Consider the following 19,899-nt stretch of genomic DNA (forward strand, 5'->3'; position numbering starts at 1 on the left):
GTGCTGGCCACAGCCAGAACTGGTACCCACTTTCCGTCATTCTTTTCCCCTCCACCTTATGGTACTCTAGACGCAGTCTTTGATTCAACCCTGGTCTCGGATGCTTGTCGCCAGCTGACCAATGACGTAGCATCGCTGAGACACATGGTAGAGACCGGAAAAGAACAGGTACAATTACTCAGAGCCCTTCAAGATTTAGAGACAGGATTGACAGAGCTGACACCCTCACATCGGCCCTGGCTTAAAGCTGCAGGTCAGGGTAAAAAAATCAAGATAAGAAACCCAAAGTTTTAGCCTCTTTCCCTATGGAGCGGGGCTAAAGTCCGTAGAGACCCCTCCACCCCAGGTACCCTAGAAGAGGAAGAAGATTTGGTTGTGGACAGTGATTCTGAGGAAGAGGCAGAACTTGACCCTGACTCACAGGAGCCGGGAGATAACTCTGGCTCCTTGGCAGCTAGCTGTGTCCCGTGCAGTCCACGCTGTGCCAAATCCTCCGCTATCACTACCAGCCCCAAGATTTCAAAATATTAGAAAAACTCAAAACAGCAGGATCAAATTATGGCCCTGTAGCCCCATTCACATTGGCACTCCTAGAATCCTCTACTGAGGGATGGCTCATGCCAAAAGAGTTTTCCCAGCTCGCCTGAGCTGAGCTGCACTCTTGGGCGGCAACTTTGTTCTTTGGAAATCAGAAATGGCTGAAGCAGCAAAGGAGATTGAAACAAAAAATTGTGCACGTCCCGATACCAGGTCACAGACAGCAAAAAAGATCCTTGGCTAACTGCCCTTTAATACTCTAGAGACTCAGATGCTATTTTCTCCTGGTCTTTTGGCTCAAGTCCATCAGGCTTGCCTAGCAGCCTGGAAAAGACTGCCTCACAAGTCTGGCTTCTCTTCCACGCTCACTAAGGTACTCCAGGGAGCTGACGAACCATACAATTCTTTTTTTTTTAAATCTTTATTAACTTGAGTATTTCTTATTTACATTTCGGTTGTTATTCCTCTTCCCGGTTTCCAGGCCAACATCCCCCTAGTCCCTCCCCCTCCCCTTCTACATGGGTGTTCCCCTCCCCATCCTCCCCCCATTGCCACCCTCCCCCAACAATCACCTTCACTGGGGGTTCAGTCTTGGCAGGACCAAGGGCTTCCCCTTCCACTGATGCTCTTACTAGGTTATTCATTGCTACCTATGAGGTTGGAGCCCAGGGTCAGTCCATGTATAGTCTTTGGGTAGTGGCTTAGTCCCTGGAAGCTCTGGTTGGTTGGCATTGTTGTTCATATGGGGTCTCAAGCCCCTTCAAGGTCTTTCAGTCCTTTCTCTGATTCCTTCAACGGGGGTCCCGTTCTCAGTTCTGTGGTTTGCTGCTGGCATTTGCCTATGTATTTGCTGTATTCTGGCTGTGTCTCTCAGGAAGATCTACATCCAGTTCCTGTCAGCCTGCACTTCTTTGCTTCATCCATCTTATCTAGTTTGGTGGCTGTATATGTATAGGCCACATGTGGGGCAGGCTCTGAATGGGTGTTCCTTCTGCCTCCCTATTCCCTGCCAAGGGTATTCTTGTTCCCCTTTTAAAGAAGGAGTGAAGCATTCGCACTTTGGTCATCCTTCTTGAGTTTCATGTGTTCTGTGCATCTAGGGTAATTCAAGCATTTGGGCTAATAGCCACTTATCAATGAGTGCATACCATGTGTGTTTTTCTGTGATCAGGTTACCTCAGTCAGGATGATATTTTCCAGTTCCAACCATTTGCCTATGAATTTCATAAAGTCATTGTTTTGGATAGCTGAGTAATATGCCATTGTGTAGATGTACCACATTTTCTGTATCCATTCCTCTGTTGAAGGGCATCTGGGTTCTTTCCAGCTTCTGGCTAGTATAAATAAGGCTGCAATGAACATAGTGGAGCACGTGTCTTTTTTATATGTTGGGGCATCTTGTGGGTATATGCCCAAGAGAGGTATAGCTGGGCCCTCAGGTAGTTCAATGTCCAATTTTCTGAGAAACCTCCAGACTGATTTCCAGAATGGTTGTACCAGTCTGCAATCCCACCAACAATGGAGGAGTATTCCTTTTTCTCCACATCCTCACCAGCATTTGCTGTCACCTGAGTTTTTGATCTTAGCCATTCTCACTGGTGTGAGGTGAAATCTCAGGGTTGTTTTGATTTGCATTTCCCTTATGACTAAAGATGTTGAACATTTCTTTAGGTGTTTCTCAGCCATTCGGCATTCCTCAGCTGTGAATTCTTTGTTTAGCTCTGAACCCCATTTTTTAATACGGTTATTTGTCTCCCTGCAGTCTAACTTTTTGAGTTCTTGTATATTTTGGATATAAGGCCTCTATCTGTTGTAGGATTGGTAAAGATCTTTTCCCAGTCTGTTGGTTGCTGTTTTGTCCTAACAACAGTGTCCTTTGCCTTACAGAAGCTTTGCAGTTTTATGAGATCCCATTTGTCAATTCTTGATCTTAGAGCATAAGCCATTGGTGTTTTGTTCAGGAAATTTTCTCCAGTGCCCGTGTGTTCGAGATGCTTCCCCACTTTTTCTTCTATTAGTTTGAGTGTATCTGGTTTGATGTGGAGGTCCTTGATCCACTTGGACTTAAGCTTTGTACAGGGTGATAAGCATGGATCGATCTGCATTCTTCTACATGCTGACCTCCATTTGAATCAACACCATTTGCTGAAAATGCTATCTTTTTTCCATTGGATGGTTTTGGCTCCTTTGTCAAAAATCAAGTGACCATAGGTGTGTGGGTTCATTTCTGGGTCTTCAATTCTATTCCATTGGTCTATCTGTCTGTCTCTGTACCAATACCAGGCAGTTTTTTATCACTATTGCTCTGTAATACTGCTTGAGTTCAGGGATAGTGATTCCCCCAGAAGTCCTTTTATTGTTGAGGATAGTTTTAGCTATCCTGGGATTTTTGTTATTCCAGATGAATTTGTATATTGTTCTGTCTAACTCTCTGAAGAATTGGATCGGTATTTTGATGGGGATTGCATTGAATCTGTAGATCGCTTTTGGTAAAATGGCCATTTTTACTATATTAATCCTGCCAATTCATGAGCATGGGAGATCTTTCCATCTTCTGGGGTCTTCTTCAATTTCTTTCTTCAGAGGCTTGAAGTTCTTATTGTACAGATCTTTTACTTGCTTGGTTAAAGTCACACCGAGGTACTTTATATTATTTGGGTCTATTATGAAGGGTGTCGTTTCCCTAATTTCTTTCTCGGCTTGTTTCTCTTTTGTATAGAGGAAGGCAACTGATTTATTTGAGTTAATTTTATACCCAGCCACTTTGCTGAAGTTGTTTATCAGCTTTAGCAGTTCTCTGGTGGAACTTTTGGGATCACTTAAATATACTATCATATCATCTGCAAATAGTGATATTTTGACGTCTTCTTTTCCAATCTGTATCCCCTTGATCTCCTTTTATTGTCTGATTGCTCTGGCTAGAACTTCAAGAACTATATTGAATAAGTAGGGAGAGAGTGGGCAGCCTTGTCTAGTCCCTGATTTTAGTGGGATTGCTTCAAGTTTCTCTCCATTTAGATTAATGTAAGTGACTGGTTTGCTGTATATGGCTTTTACTATGTTTAGGTATGGGCCTTGAATTCCTATTCTTTCCAGGACTTTTATCATGAAGGGGTGTTGAATTTTGTCAAATGCTTTCTCAGCGTCTAATGAAATGATCATGTGGTTTTGTTCTTTCAGTTTGTTTATATAATGGATCACGTTGATGGTTTTCCGTATATTAAACCATCCCTGCATGCCTGGGATGAAGCCTACTTGATCATAGTGGATGATTGTTTTGATATGCTCTTGGATTCGGTTTGCCAGAATTTTATTGAGTATTTTTGCGTCGATACTCACAAGGGAAATTGGTCTGACGTTCTCTTTCTTTTTTGGGTCTTTGTGTGGTTTAGGTATAAAAGTAATTGTGGCTTCATAGAAGGAATTTGGTAGTGCTCCATCTGTTTCAATTTTGTGGAATAGTTTGGATAGTATTGGTATGAGGTCTTCTATGAAGGTCTGATAGAATTCTGCACTAAACCTGTCTGGACCTGGGCTCTTTTTGGTTGGGAGAACTTTAATTACTGCTTCTATTTCATTAGGAGTTATGGGGTTGTTTAAATGGTTTGTCTGCTCCTGATTTAACTTCGGTACCTGGTATCTGTCTAGGAAATTGTCCATTTCCTGCAGATTTTCAAGTTTTGTTGAATATAGGCTTTTGTTGTAGGATCTGATGATTTTTTGAATTTCCTCTGATTCTGTAGTTATGTCTCCCTTTTCATTTCTGATTTTGTTAATTTGTATACATTCTCTGTGTCCTCTCGTTAGTGTGGCTAAGGGTTTATCTATCTTGTTGATTTTCTCAAAGAACCAACTTTTGGTTCTGTTGATTCTTTCTATGGTCCGTTTTGTTTCTACTTGGTTGATTTCAGCTCTGAGTTTGATTATTTCCTGCCTTCTACTCCTCCTGGGTGTATTTGCTTCTTTTTGTTCTAGATTCCACCTCACATCAGTCAGAATGGCTAAGATCAAAAACTCAGGTGACAGCAGATGCTGGCAAGGATGCGGAGAAAGAGGAACACTCCTCCATTGTTGGTGGGATTGCAGACTGGTACAACCACTCTGGAAATCAGTCTGGAGGTTCCTCAGAAAATTGGAGATTGAACTACCTGAGGGCCCAGCTATACCTCTCTTGGGCATATACCCAAAAGATGTCCCAACATATAACAAAGACACGTTCTCCACTATGTTCATAGCAGCCTTATTTATAATAGCCAGAAGCTGGAAAGAACCCAGATGCCCTTCAACAGAGGAATGTATACAGAAAATGTGGTACATCTACACAATGGCATATTACTCAGCTATCCAAAACAATGACTTTATGAAATTCATAGGCAAATGGATGGAACTGGAAAATATCATCCTGAGTGAGGTAACCCAATTACAGAAAAACACATATGGTGTGCACTCATTGATAAGTAGATATTAGCCTAAATGCTCGAATTACCCAAGATGCAATGCACGGACCACAGGAAGCTCAAGAAGGATGACCAAAATGTGGATGCTTCACTCCTTCTTTAAAAGGGGAACAAAAATAGTCATAGGAGGTGACAGAGAGGCAAAGTTTAGAGTAGAGACTGAAGGAACGGCCATTCAGACCCTGCCCCACATGTGGCATAATATATATATATATATATATATATATATATATATATATATATCAAAACTAGATAAGATGGATGAAGCTAAGAAGTGCATGCTGACAGGAATTGAATATAGATCTTTCCTGAGAGACACAGCCAGAACATGTCAAATACAGAGGCAAATACTACTAGCAAACCATTGAACTGAGAATCGGACCCCTGTTGGAGGAATTAGAGAAAGGACTGAAAGAGCTGAAGGGGCTTGAGACCCATAAGAACAGCAACAGCAACCAACCAGAGCTTGCAGAGATTAAACCACTACCCAAAGACTATACATGGATTGACCCTGGGCTCCAACTGCATATGTAGCAGTGAATAGCCTTGTTGGGGCACCAGTGGAAGGGGAAGCTCTTTGTCCTGCCAAGGTTGGACCACCAGTGTAGGGGATTGTTGGGGGGGTGATGGGGATGGATGGGGAGGGGCACACCCTTATAGAAGGGGAGGGGCAGAGGTTAGGCAGCTGATGGACAGGAAATTGGGAAAGGGAATAGCATTTGAAATGTAAATAAGAATTACCCAATTTGGGCTGGAGAGATGGCTCAGTGGTTAAGAACACCCGACTGTTCTTCCAGAGGTCATGAGTTCAATTCCCAGCAACCACATGGTGGCTCACAACCATCTGTAAAGAGATCCGATGCCCTCTTCTGGTGTATCTGAAGACAGCTACAGTGTACTCATATATAATAAATAAAATAAATCTTTAAAAAAAAAAAAGAATTACCCAATTTAATAAAAATGGAAAAAAAAACAAAGAAAAAAAAAGTGAGGGGGCTGGAGAGATGGCTCAGTGGTTAAGAGCACTGATTGCTTTTCCAGAGGTCCTGAGTTCAAATCCCAACAAGCACATGGTGGCTTACAACCATCTGTAATGGGAACTGGTGCCCTCTTCTAGTGTATCCGAAAACAGTATATATATATGTTCCAACAGGAACAACAGGTTCCAAAACAGTTTATGGTAATTGTGCTTGCTACTGTATTTGTGAAGGCTAATTAAATATTTATGTAAATGGATGTGATGAGTATTGAAAAATAATTGCTTCTGTGAAAGCCAAGTGGAATGTACTGAAAGAGCTCAGTGTGAGTGAGACCGCTAAAGTTTAATGAGGACGAGACAGTGGCATTAAAATGCTACACTCATTGTTTGAAGACCAGTTTACAAAGTATATATATATATATATATATATATATATATATACTTTGTAAAACAAAAAGTAGTGAACATTCTGAACAGAACAACAATCCTGGGGAAATTCTGCCTCTGAAAAAGAGTCCAAATCACATGTTCAGTTCACAAGTTCTTCAAGTGATGTATGTCCCAGGCTTTGTGACTTATATGGAAGTAAGGATAGGTGTGTAGCTCAGTGGTAGAACACTTGCCTAGCATAGAAAAGACCTTGAGTTTGAATCCCGATACTGGAAAAAGAAGCTCTCTGGGCTTGGTGGCCCACACTCGTAATTCCAGTGCTTACGAATTAGAGGGAGGAGAATCAAGAGTTCAAGGCCAGACTTGGCTACCTGGGATGCTGTCTTAAAAAGCAAAAAATAGAGGCTAGAGAGATGGCTCAGTGGTTAAGAGCACTAATTTAAAAAAATGCATATGGAGATAATAATATTATCAAAAAATTTCATAAAGTTGGTGCAACCTTACTACTAGGACCTGACATATAAATAAAGATATCAAAGTGGAGAATAATTTTGTATGTAAAGATACATGGGGAAAAAAAAACCCCAAACAATCCTAAGTGAAATAATAAGGAAATTAAACCCAACACATTCAACTGATCAGTGGTCACTAAAGCAATTCATTAGTGGTGTGACATATTGACTGATGTCCACAGAAGAATGGATGCTTGGGGTTGATTCCTCTTGTGTATCCTGGGAGCTCCGCTCCTGCAACAACAGGTTCCAAAACAGTTTATGGTAATTGTGCTTGCTACTGTATTTATGAAGGCTAATTAAATATTTATGTAAATGGATGTGATGAGTTTGAAAAATAATTGCTTCTATGAAAGCCAAGTTGAATGTACTGAAGGAACTCAGTGTGAGAGCGACCACTAAAGTTTAATGAGGACGAGACAGTGGCATTAAAATGCTACACTCATTGTTTTAAGACCAGTTTACAAAGTATAAACTTTAAGAAACTAAACGTGAAGAAGTGCTTATATACTAGGGTTTGACTTAGGTAAGAAAGATGGCAAAGCATTTCTTTTTCTTTTATTTCACTTTTTAAAAATTTTTTTAATTTATTTATTTTATGTATATGAGTACACTGTCACTGTCTTCAGATACACCAGAAGAGGGCATCAGATCTCATTACAGATGGTTGTGAGCCACCATGTGGTTGCTGGGAATTGAACTCAGGACCTCTGGAAGAGCTGTCAGTGCTCTTAACTGCTGAGCCATCTCTCCAGCCCCCTTGTTTCACTTTTTATTATTTGTTGTGAATTTCCCATCGCGCACTCTAGGCTCATTCATCTCCCTGTCCCTTTGAACCTGCTCTGTGCCTTTATAAACCCCCTCCAGCCAAAACAAAAGAAAACAAAGAAACAAAAACAAAAACGAAACACCAAACAACAACAAAAATCTTGCTGTAGAAGCTGTCGTGGGTCCCAGTGTGTCCCACAGTATACCCTTTGGTCTACGTACCTTTATTTGCAAATGTTCGATGCAGTGAGTCATTGGTCAAGTTCGAGGCCTCTGGCTTCCGCTATGTTATCAAAATTGGATCTTCACTGGTGTTTTACTCTTGGATATTCTGTTGTTGCCCGATGTCATGGAGATCCTGCAGCTTTCGGTCAGCAGAACTGGCCCTTTCAAATACTTCTGCAGTTCATAGATGGAGTAGATGTTGGGAATGGCCAACGCTTAGCCTCGGATCTGGGTCTGGGTGGTATTTGAGTTGGCTAGCCCTCCGGCTCTCTGGCACCAACATCACCTGGGTGAACTCTCTCTCCAGCACCGCTCCAGTTAGCTCACCCAGTGTTACAGCTGGCAAAGGGCAGGGTCAGCATTCCTGCTCTCATGCCCTTGGGGCCAGCTCACTCTTACCTATACCAGTAGGGCCAGTTCTAATGTGATGTCCAGGTGAGGTATAGGGCCTACTCTCCAGAGTGCTGCAGCAGGTGAAGGGGAAGGTCCCTGTGGGTTAATGTCAATATGCAGGTGAGGACAGGCACCAGTTAGGTCAAGGCCATGATTGGACAGTAAAAATATAAGGCGGGGACAAAGCTTTTGTAAGGTGGGAGAAGGAGAAGGAAGGAGAATCGAGATGGAGACAGAGAAAGAGGACCCAGGTCTGGGTGGTCTTGAATTGCTAGGGTAGTTGGGATGTATTTCTGTAGGCAAATTTATCTTATCTAGGTGGGCAGTTTATATCCTTACCAGTTGGTTGTAAGTTTATTGTGTGGAAGTATTGTGGATTGAGAATTTAACATATAAATATGACTGATGGGCTACAGTTTGTTGAGTCTTTATTTTAATGGGTTGTTGGGAACTTTTACCATTACTATAAAGGGGTGGATGTAAACAGAGCAGCAGCAGAGAGTTATGAGAGGGTAACCGCTGCTGGGACCAGGGTGGGGAGGTTGGGGTGGATAAGGTGGATGGGGTGGGTGGGGTGGATGGAATGGGTGGGGTGGTTGGGATGGGTGGGTGGGGTGGATGGGGTGGGTGGGGTGGATGGGGTGGGTGGGATGGGTGGGGTGGGGTGAATGTTGGAAGTGTGAACAGAGTCCACAGAAAGAGTGTGAGATAGGCGGTCTCTGGGTCAGAGAGTACTTGGGGGCAGCGGGGAGCCGCTGAGATAGCTTAGCACTAGTTCCAAAGGCCCGCTAGAGCCAGAACTAGCGGAACTAGCCAGAATGAAGACTGCAAGGGTGCGTGGGAACCGGTTCCACCCGTTTTTATTTTTACTGCAACACTATTGTGCTCTCAAGAACTCATGGGCAGCTCTCCAGCCTGCCACAGGTAGCTAGGGAGAGGGATAGGGGGAGAGGTAATCTCTCTCTTGACCAAGCCACCATATTATAGATGAGTAGTGGGGCCAGGTATCCCAGGATCATGCTCTCAGGGCCAGCTGGCCCTCATTCCTGCCACGAGGGCCAGCTCTACTGTACTGCCCAGGTGGGACACAAGGGTTCACTTTCCTGAGGACTGCAGCCAGTGAGAGGCTGGGACAGTTCCCATTCTTATGACCCTGGGGGATTGCAAAGAATTCGACGAGAAAAGGTCATTGGTTAAGGCTACGCTAACTAGCTAAGACAGCGCTAGCTGCTATACTAGTCAAACCTGAAGTCTCAGTGACTTCATACAGTAAAGTTTCCCGTGTATGTCAAGTTCAATGGACACTCCTGATTAATGAGCACCAGGCTACTGCCATCTTTTGGTTCTGTCATTTCCAACATGTGGGTTCTAAGGTGGCCATGTTCTTCTGCGTTAGGCACAGATGAGAGAGAACATGTAGGGTCCCATGTGGGACTGGGGCTATGGCTCAGTGGGTGTAAACACTTGTGCCTGTATGAGTTTGGACGCCTAGAATCCATAGAATTCTGGGCATGATAGCACATGTCCGTAACGCCAGAGCTTCTACAGTAAATGGGGAGGGGTGGGGAGCAGGAGAATTCCAGGAAGCTCAGGGACCAGCTAGCTTGGCACACACTGTGCCAAAGAAGAGACCTCATCTCAAACAGAGTAGAACACAAGGACGGACAGCCAAGGTTGTCATCTGAGTTCTGCACATCTGCCGTGGCCCGCACACACCCATGCTCTCAAACACAAACGTTCATGCCACACGTACAGAGAAAGCAAGAAAAAGTATAAAGAAGGTAGACTGAGTCCTTCTGTCCATGAGTCTGAAGGGCAGACCTGGGAAGAGGCTTCATCACTTATCACTCCCCCATCCCTGTCTCTAGCCACCTGTGGTCATGAGGTCATGAGAGCAGGCAAGCATTTTGAGTTTCATTGTGAGGCACAAGCAGTAACAAAGCAAGCTAGGAACTTACAGTTTCATCATGTGCCCTAGAAGAAACAGAGCCAAGGGGAGGCTACAACAGGCCTCTACATGCCATGTCCTCAAATTGACAAAGGGAATGTTGCTTACGTTTTTCAAGTTAAAAACAAAACGTTTAAAGAATGTGCACTTGTAACTTCACCAGGAATGCTTCTCTTACAAATGTGTGTAGAAAAGTAAAGGACGATTACCCAGGTAAACTATAGAATGGCTGGTGCTGCATATGCATTAACCAGCTAGAATGGACACCTGACTCACAAGAATGATGTGAGCTGTTCCCATGTGTGCTTCTCGCTATATTCTTAGATTTTTGTAAATGAAAAAAAAATCCAAAATAGATGTCCTTCACAGGAGGTATGATCTGACTGGCCAAGTTCATTTCATTTATACCAAACATTTAGCTTATATCTGTTCTTCTTCTAGTCTTCACTCTAAACTGTGGCCCTGAGATGGCTTTTAACTCAATATTCTTTTGAGTAAGAAAAATTGACTTAAAAATATTAGAATTTATGTGTGAGTATCGTGTGTGTGTGTGTGTGTCTGTGTGCTTGTGTGTGCCCACCAAAGCTAGAAGAAGGTACTGTCCTTGTAGCTGGAATCATAGGAAGTTGTGAACTGCCTGCTGTAAGTGTTGGGAATCAAACTCTGGTCCTATTACAAGATCAGCAAGTACTTTTACCCCTGCTGAGTCATTTCGCTAGCCCCAGAAAAATGGACTTAAAATTATTATATTATGGGGTTGGGGATTTAGCTCAGTGGTAGAGCGCTTGCCTAGCAAGCACAAGGCCCTGGGTTCAGTCCCCAGCTCCGAAAAGAAAAGAAAAGAAAAAAAATTATTATATTATTATCTTTGCGTTTGTGAGCATTGAGCCTAGGGCCCGGGTGTGCCAGACTCTCGTTACAAACACTATCCCTAAACTCAACCTTCCACCTTTGTTCTTCGGTCTCTAGCATAGGCTTTTCTCTTAGCCTCACGCATTCTAGGATTACAGGCATGAACTGTTGGATGTGTAGAAATACACAAAAACAAAGGATGGTTTTTGTGTATTTATAGAAAAAGATTTGAAATTCTCTCAGGTTAGAATGATTTGGGCCGTGTGAATGCTCTTATACTAACTAGCCTTGGTGGTCAAGGCTTGACTTGTGATGACTAGCCTGGTCAAGACCTCTATCTTCCCAGAGCTGGGAATCTAATGAACTTTTCTGACACCCTAGAAGCAGAGACACTTGGAAACATTGGGCACAAGTTATACGCTGTGAAGTCATCCCTCCAGTGACCTGCTTCTTTCAGTCAAACACTACATCCTAATCACCCGTTCAGCATAACTACTAGGAATCACCACCTCACCCCGAGAGCGTGTTTCCTGGGGGGCGGGGCGGGGGAGGGGCTTCCTATTCAAATCATAGCACCCTCCCCTTCCAAAAGTGGAATAGAAAATGGAGAGCGTGTATTGAAGGAGGCGGGTGCTGGCAACTGGCGTTCTAAACAGCTCTTGTAAACAGTTGGTTATTTCAGGATAAATCGGGCTCTTTGGAAAGCTGATAGGGCTGCCTTTTCATGCTTGCTAGATAAGAACAAAGATTCAGGGGTCCAGCATGTTCAGTATGTTTCTTTATGGACACTGGGCATGACTAGGGACTCCGATCAAACCGACCCTGGACTTGGAAATGCTTTTACAGTTAAGTCTATTCTTTTATGTGCTATTATAATCTTAAAACGACAAAACAAAACAAATAAAAATCCCATAACACAAGCACTGTACAGGGAGACCCTGAAGGGAGCAGAAGAAACCTAGTGACAGGTGCAGGTGACAGCCATTCTTACACCGCCTGGAAGGCTGCAGTTAGTTAAGCCTCCTACAGAAGTGACTTATGATGTACTGGGATGTCTTTGCATCACAAACTCTTTGCAACATGAGAGCATTCTTGTTAAACAGTAGGTTGAAAAATAGTATTAGCAGGATTTCAAGAAATATTATGTTTAGTTTAAAAAAAAAAAAGAAATTTAGTTCTGTCAGCTTTAAAATGCATGGTATTTTGTTTTCCCACAAGAGACCCTAGAAATAGATACCTCCAGTGTTATGGGTAACCTTCAGTCAGAGATTGTCACGTCCTGAACGTGATTTTGAAGTCATGCTTCACAGGGCTTACAGGACTAACACCAAACTCGGGCGATGTGGTTCTGAAAACTGAGGCCATCTGGTGGACATTTAGAAAGTTTCCGATTTCTGAAAGCCGGCGTTTGCGTTCCTCTTGCCCTGGCCTCCCTGGCCTTGAAAGCTCAGTTTGCCTCTGGCACGTCCGTAGGTATTTCCTGAACTGGAATAAGTCCAAGATTCTGCTGCCAAATGCAGATTCCATTACACACACTGGCTGCTAAGCATCGCTAAAGGATTTCTTTCTTCTTTCCCGTTCTCCCTGTCTCTGCCCTCCCTCTGTCCCCCTCCCCCATCGAGTGATTCTAATCAAGAAAAGTTTAGGAAATTCAAACAAGTCCGTAGCAGAACAAGTTGTTATGCAGCCGTACGGTGGGGTAAGGACCGTGGAGGGAATGGTGGTAGAAAGTTTTCACACTGCATAGTCAGTCTGTGTGCCACCTGTTGACACATAGAATTTCCAGCTCTTAGAACCGAAAGGGCCCGATGGGAACTGAGAGCATGGGGTGTGAGAGCGAGGTCAGATCAGAAGGACGGTACATAGATAGGGGCTTTTGTACTTTTCCAGTCTTTGGCTTTTGCATGCTATAAATAAACAACATGGTCAGTTCCGGGAAAACACACCGACCCTTGTGCAGCAGATGAAGGCGGTATAAGATATGGGGAACTATGATGTACTTCCGGATGGGAGCCTGGCATGGCTGTCCTCTGAAAGGCCCTACCAGCAGCTGACTGAGACAGATGTAGATACTTACACCCAACTATTGGACTGAATTGACCACCCCTATGGTTGAATTACAGGAAGGATTGAAGAATCTTTAGGGGAGAATGACTCCATAGGAAGACCAGCAGTCTCAACTAACCCAGACTTCGGGAAGCTCCCAGAGACTGAGCCATCAACCAGGAGTATACGAAGGCTGGTCTAAGACCTGCCTGACACAAATATAGAAGAGGACTGCCTGGTCTGGCCTCAGTGGGAGAAGAAACTTGAGGCTCCAGGGAAGGGGGAGGCCTGGTGGGGGTGGGGAGCACCCTCTCAGAGGCAAAGGGGAGGAGGAATGGGATGCGGAACTGTGGGAGAGGGGACTGAGGTAGGGCAACAACTGGAATGCAAATAAATAAAATAATGATAATAAGAAAGCTATGGGGAGCAATAGGTGAATCCTATTTTCTAAGACTCTCTCTCTCTGCCTGAACAAAGCTCTACACCGAGATAAGAATCAACTTGAACTGTGATATGACTTACGACGGGCCAACTTATCTTTGTGTAGCAAAGATAGGAGAATACTTAAGACGTCGACTAAATGACTTTATCTTTCCACCTTGTAGATTCACAGTTCCTGCTTGATTCAGCTTGTTGAGTCATCCTCGTGTGTGTACACCTGTAATCCTAGCATTCCATGAGGCAGGAGGATCAGGAGAGCAAGGCCAACCTCTGCTACATAGCGTCTGAGGTCAGCCTGGGCTACTAGGAGAACTTGTCTCAAAAAGTGGCAACCCAAAAGCCAGACCTCTCTTACTAGAGTCTACATTGTCTATGACCTTCACAAATCATTCTGAGTCTGATTTATTTTAGCTAATGTAATGACCTCCAGTTGCATTTTCCTGCAAAGACGAAATTTTATTCTTCATGGCTGAATAAAACTACACTGTGCACACATGGCACCTTCTACACTTATTTTGTTATTAGTTTTAGAGGATTTCACTCACGAATACTGTATTACATCACTTTTACCCCCTACTCTTCCTCCTCTAACTCTTCTCATGTTCCCTACAATCTCTTTCAAGTTTATGACTATGACTTCTTCCTCAATAATAATAATAATAATAATAATAACAACAATTATTATTTTTAACTTTTTACTTACATCTATTTGTGAGAGTAGAATACATGGCTGGGAGGTGGAGAAGCAACCCTCTGGGTTCTACATTGTGGATTTTTTTTCTTATTTATTTGTATGAGTGTTTTGGCTGCAAATACACCTGTGCACTGTGTGCATGCAGTGGCCTTGGAGGCCAGGGAAGGGTGTTGGGTTCCCTGGAATTGGAGTTATTGACGGTAGTGAGCTACCACATGGCTGCTGGGAATTGACCCTAAATCTTCTCGAAGAGGAGCTCATGTTCTTAAACAATAAGACATCTCTTCAATCTCCTCTTTAATTATTATTGTTATACATAAATTATACAATCAAATTATATGTATAATTTTATGCATAAGCACACCTGCTAAGTCTATTTCTTGTTACTCCTATGTGTATGTGTTTAGGAATTAGATCACCCACTAAGGGGCTCATTCCTTGGAAAGACTGACTCCGACTGACTCTGACGGACTCTCTTAGCAGTCTTGTCTGTAGTTATTCATCGACAGCTATCTTCTGAGATCTTTTTCATTTTTCACATCCACACTGCCAGTGTGTAGGTCTTACTGAGGTGGCCATGCTGTTAAGATTGCGTGGTGTAGCTTTTCTGTCATATGTAGAAGATATTATCTCAGCCAACATTCTGGATCATTTTGCTCACTCTTCTGTGATGTACTCTGATCTTAGGTGTAGGGGTGTGGTTTAGATTGTATCCATTTGGGATGGATGCTCTACAATCCATTGTTCTGTGTTTTGACCAATTTTGGTTTTCTGTAATGGGCTTTACGTGCTACAAAAAGAAGCCTTTTTGACAAGGGGTGAGAGCAACACTTTCCTGTGGATATAGGAGTAAGCGTTTTGAACACAGTGGGGAATGACAATTGACACGTTTTCTCCATCCATTCATTTTGTTAGCAGAAATTTGGGATCCTCCTGTAGTTGCCAAGTGATCCCAGGAAACTGGGGTTCCCCTCTTGTATTCATAGTCTCGTTAATAAAATAATTTAAGATGGTCCAGGACAGGAAATCTGTATTTCTCAGCAGCTGACTGGAAGAGGAGAATGGAGAGGAAAAATAGCTACACAGTTTTAATTAAGTGAGTTTGGAGGTCTGTATAGCATCTGGCTGCCCCATGGTGAGGAGGTGGCTTTAGAGAAAGATTAAGAGAGTCCAGAGTACCAGAAAAAAACAAAACAAATGAAAAACAAACAAACAAACAACTTCAGAAATACTTAGGTTCTGGCCAGTATCAGGAAGAAGGATTGTTAAGGGTTCATGATTCTCTGAAGAATCTGAGACTTTTGACCTAAATAATATGTAAATGCAAACAGTGTTTTATTCTGCAGAAGTCCAGCATGCTGGAGCCTCCCATTACTGAGAGAGAGAGAGAGAGAGAGAGAGAGAGAGAGAGAGAGAGAGAGAGAGAGAGAGAGAAGAACCAAGTGAGCTTGTAGGCCAGTGAGCTCGTAGGGCAGATTTAAAGCACATTAGGCATTAGGGGATTCTGGGGTTGGTGACCTATATCTTACTCCATTTCTAGGGACATTCCATTACTGGGGTGTGGGGGATGGAAACTGTTGCTAGAGAAGTTTGGGAATTGTTGCTGAGGAAGTAGCTGAGAAAAAACCTGGAAACTGCTGCTGACTCATTGTCCTTGCCTCAGGCCAGGTAGTGGGGCAGCTTCTGAGGGCAGGACTTTCCTGGACTTGCCCAGTTCTTACAAACAGAGATTTAGGCCTCATCTCTTGAACTGCCAATTTGAAACCTGTCATGGAGTCACCCTTGCCTTCTCATGATAAAGGAAAAAGTGAAAAGAAAACTTAGGATTCAGAAAGGTGAGCTCACCCAAGGGATGTCATGGCCATTTGTAGGATCCGCATGTATTCAGGGATAGTTCAGGGAAGAAAAAGTACACTATTTCATTAAATGTCTGGTTATTCAACCTATCTCTAGTGTGACTTCAGGGGACCTGGACTTTCTAAGGAGTGTCGCACCTTCCTGAAGGATGGTCCCTTAGGAAAATTACTCCTGCCCAACTAGGATGTTAGGTCTTTGCCCAGGCCACAGATTTCATCCTTTTGACCAGAAGGGGACAGTTTTCCCGTCCTGAGACTTTACTGCTGCTGTGTCTAGTCTGTTAGTAGTCATCTAGGATGATTCCAGAACTTAGCTATCGTGAATAGGGCTGCAAGAAACACATATGTGTAGGTATCTCTGTCTAGTATGGTCTTAGAAGCATTCAGCTGGGCCATATGGTGATTCTATTCTTAGTTTTCTGAGGAATGGCCAGCTGTTGATTTCCATGGTGAACTTTATGTTCTCATCAGCAGGGTCTAAGGGTCTCACCCCCATCCTCAGTAAAGCCTGTTACATTCTTCAATGCTAGATATTCACATTCTGACTGGAGTGAGATGGAATTTCAATGGCATTTCCTGATAGCTAAGGATATTGAATTTTTTTTTTTTTGGTCAATTATAAGCCATCTTTTGAGAACTGCCTTCTTCTAAATTTTGAACTAAATTTTTTTATTTCCCTTCCTCTATCTTAAAACACCAAATTTCCTTTTAGACTAGAAAAACAAAATAAAGCAAAGTGATGTGTGTGTGTGTGTGTGTGTGTGTGTGTGTGTGTGTGTGTGTGTGTGCTGAGTGTTTTTCTCTTCCTTTTTGGGATCTTGTACTTCCCGGGGCTGCTTTTTTGTGTTGGAATATTGCTTGAACACCGTGTGAATTATGAAACAAACACAGGCCTGTTCTTTGATGACTTCGAGCATGTGAAGGAGAGACCAAAGGACCAGGAAGCAAAACAAAGACCAAAGAGAATCAGAATGCATAGCAAACCTGTCTGAAAAACATGACACTAACTTTGGAAGCTTGCCCTGCAACATTAACAGTAGATGCTTGGGTGGTTGATTTCCAGGCTCTAGAGCACTTATAAATCCCTTGTGCTTAGGACCACCCTAAGAGAAGGGCTGGGTGTCACTGTTGGTGAGAGAGAGAGAGAGAGAGAGAGAGAGAGAGAGAGAGAGAGAGAGAGAGGCAGCATGCTAAACCCCCGTTCCCCACCCAAGCATAGGGACTGGCATTTAAACCTGTCTGGCCCTAAGTCCTATCTGGTTTGATTATTCTGGAAGGGTTTCCGTGTTCACACCCTTTTAGCTAGTAGGCTCAAGGCTGTTGATTTCACATTCTTGGGCATCTTTCCAGCACCTCGCCCTCCGTGTGCATACTATGCATGCTTTGTTCACTGAGGAACTCCAGGCAGGACATATTTATTTTGGGTGTCTGAATTAAATGCAAAACCCTATATGTAATTTCTGCTTAGGTTCTCATACCTAAGGGATTCCAAAGGATGTCAAGTGCGAGTCTACTGGGACATTCTTTCTTTGCCGGAGGCCAGGGGGTGGGGCATGGGGAGTTAAGGGAATTTAATAATTCTCCTGCTGCATTGGAACCCAGCTGCCAGGGCTTAAGTTGAAGGGGGCTGGCTCTGATTTCAGTGGTCTTGTCTCAGATGGGGTCGTCTCATTGGTTTGGCAAGAGCCTGCTGGATTTAAAGTGAAATGAAACCTCGGACCCTGGAGACAGAAAAGGAAATTGCAAACGGCAGCTGCATAGTTCAATAGCATCATCTGGTCCAGAGGCCTCATCTGGGACCCCTGGTATGTGAGGAATGGGATCCATTGGCTGAGACAGCCTCCTAGGCTTGGCTTGATTTTCTTGCTCGCCTTGGTGTCTTGCACCAGGCAAGACTTCTCTGAGTCTCGTCTGGTAGCTTGTGGACAGATGCGTAATATGTCTCAGTTTCCCTTTTTCTCTTTCAATTTCCTTTAAATGAAAAAAAAACAAAACAAAACAAAACTTTTTTTTTTAAAAGTAATTTGTTAGCCGCATGGACCCTAGCATACACACAGTGTGGCTACAAGGTAGCACACTGTAGCCTAGGCTAGGCTGGAACATAGTAGAAATACCAACTCATTTTAAATAAGAAGAAACCCGTGGTATTCAGTAAGGGCTATGCTACCAGACTCACACAGAAGCCAATGCTACTGAACTTGAACTCTCCTACCCCACTCCCTGTCCCGGACCCCGGCACAGGAAGGTTTATTGTGTGACTGGCCGCTAGCAGGGCTCAATCTGCCTTTCTGATCCGCTGCTAGTGCATGTGTTTGTGCATGTGTGCGTGTGTGCGTGTGTGTGTGTGTGTGTGTGTGTGTGTGTGTGTAAGGGAAGATTTGTGGGAAGGAAGAGGGCGAAGAGGTGGGTATGTATTTCTTGGGAGTTATATTCTGAGTTCACAGGATTTTCTTTCTTTTATTTGAAGGAGTTGTGGTTATTAAGGAATGGAGGGTGGCAAGGGGCCGGTGTGGTTTTCTTGAGAGTAAGCTGCACGGCTGGGCTTCTGAGTGACTGTAGCTTCTCTTCTGGGCATATTTAGCAGAAGGGAGCATTATTCATGAGTTAACCCAGATGGGATTTTCCAAGGGAAGAGTTTACTCCCTTTCTCTTTCCTGATGTGGAGATTTTGGACGTGCATGGCATCGGATGGACTGACGGGAGCAGGGAGTTCTGCAGGGCTAATTACCACATGCCAGAGCAATGAAACAAAGCCCACAATGGTTCTTGCAGGGGCAGAGGGCGGGTATGAACGGACAGAGAGATAAGTGGGATTGAGGCAAGTGATGTAAAATTCACCAAGAATCAACATAAAGTTGAAAAAAGATAGGAAAGAAAACATGATCAAATAATTTGTATAAAAAAACTAAATAAAAAAATTCTTTTAAAAGATTGGTGCTTTGGTTTCAGTGAATAGTGTCATACTTTTTTTTTTTTAATAATCCTGTCTTAGGGTTTCTATTCCTGCACAGAACACCAGGACCAAGAAGCAAGTTGGGGAGGAAAAGGTTTATTCAGCTTACACTTGCACATTGCTGTTCATCACCAAAGGAAGTCACGACTGGAACTCACACAGGGCAGGAAGTAGGAGCTGATGCAGAGGCCATGGAGGGATGTTTCTTACTGACTCGCCTTCCCTGGCTTGCTCAGCTTGCTTTCTTATAGAACCCAGGATCACCTGCCCAGGGATGGCACCACCCACAATGGGCTGGGTTCTTCCACTTTTGATCACTAATTGAGAAAATGCCTTACATCTGGGTCTCATGGAGGCATTTCCTCAATGGAGGCTCCTTTCTCTGTGGTAACTCCAGCTGTGTCACACTGACACACGAAACCAGCCGGTATACTATGGGTTGGAAAGCCTGCTCTTGCTTTAGCATGGGACACTGAAATCCTGTGCGGGAGATTTTGAGTTTGTGACATTATTGACTTGTATCGACTTGATGTCTTGTCTTTTGGGCATTTCCATTTTGGAAGAGCCAGTTCCAGTTTGTAAGGATGACTAATGAAAGGCTTGGGCAACAACTTAAGCTAGGAAGTTTATGTTTGTGTGTGCCCAGGCTTTCTTTAGTCAACTTCACCAAGATTCAGAGACATTGAGCCACCAGCTTAAGGCCTCATATACAAATGAGTCAAAGCATGCCCATAGAAGGTAGTTTTGTAAGTTATATAAGGACATGTTGTCAAAGAGCTGAGGGCAGAGAAAGAAGCAGGTAGCCTTAGCAGCTACGATGACTAAATCATTTGAAGCACTAAAAAAAA

Source organism: Rattus norvegicus, chromosome 7 (genome assembly GCF_021556685.1).
Source record: "Rattus norvegicus strain SHRSP/BbbUtx chromosome 7, alternate assembly SHRSP_T2T, whole genome shotgun sequence".
NCBI classification, from domain to species: domain Eukaryota; kingdom Metazoa; phylum Chordata; class Mammalia; order Rodentia; family Muridae; genus Rattus; species Rattus norvegicus.